The sequence below is a fragment of the Tenrec ecaudatus genome, chromosome 17 (assembly GCF_050624435.1).
Source record: "Tenrec ecaudatus isolate mTenEca1 chromosome 17, mTenEca1.hap1, whole genome shotgun sequence".
In the NCBI taxonomy this organism is placed as follows: Eukaryota; Metazoa; Chordata; class Mammalia; order Afrosoricida; family Tenrecidae; genus Tenrec; species Tenrec ecaudatus.
The window spans coordinates 18,497,425-18,498,398 of record NC_134546.1 but is presented as its reverse complement, the minus strand read 5'-3'; positions in this window follow the sequence as shown (position 1 = coordinate 18,498,398).

The window sequence follows — 974 nt, the reverse complement described above, 5'->3', positions numbered from 1 at the left end:
GGTGGCTAGGAGCCAGGATGGACTGGGTGGCAGTGGGTTGGATGCATTGTCATTTTCCACTTTGTGTTAGATTTCAGTTCTACGTTATTTACTTTGTTGCTTGAATTGCTTCAACTTTGGCCATTGGGAGCTCTTCCAGGTTGACTTCTGTGTCTTTTTGGGTTTGGGGGGGTTTTGTTTGTTTGTTTGCTTGTTTGTTTTTTTAAGGCCTTTGTAGAGTTTACTTTCTATCTGTATAAAGTGCTCCAGGATCCTCATCCTATTTCTCCCACTCCCAAGCTCATGGATACATACCGAGACCTTACAGCTGCCTTGAGGAACTCTTGTGGCATAGTGATTTACACACTCAGCTGCTGTCCGCAAGGCTAGTAATTCAAACACAGCCTCAGAAAACCTTAATAAGGTCACTATACGTGAGAGTCAACTTATCAGTAAGTAGGCAGTTTAGTTTGGGTTTGTGGCTGCCTTACAAAGGTTGATTATGCTTTTAAAATATAAGACGGGAAAATATATATATATAAGATGGGTTGGTTCCTTAGCAACCATGCTCCCACTAAAGGTCCCAAGAGCTTAAGTCCCAGAGGAGGTTTCTGGGTGTCTGTTAGGTGACTGTTTCTTGAACACAAGAGGGAGCCAGCTCTCTACTATCAGACTCTGTCACCAACAGCTCTAGGATGAGAGAGGGCACCTTTGATTTCACACACACACACACACACACACACACACACACACACACACACACACACTGACAGCTGAGCTCTAAAAGGAACCCTCTTGGGTTTCTGTGTTCAGCACCCTGGAATTCCTTACCTTCCTCTTACAGATTTGGGCAGAGGACGCAACCCTCACTTCATCATCTAATGGGTGGCTGTCCTGTAACCATGCTCCGCTGGCCACCCCCATGGTGTCCCACCTCTGATCTACTGACCCTGGTTTGGGAAAATAACTTCCAAACAAGGCATTTTGTTTCATTT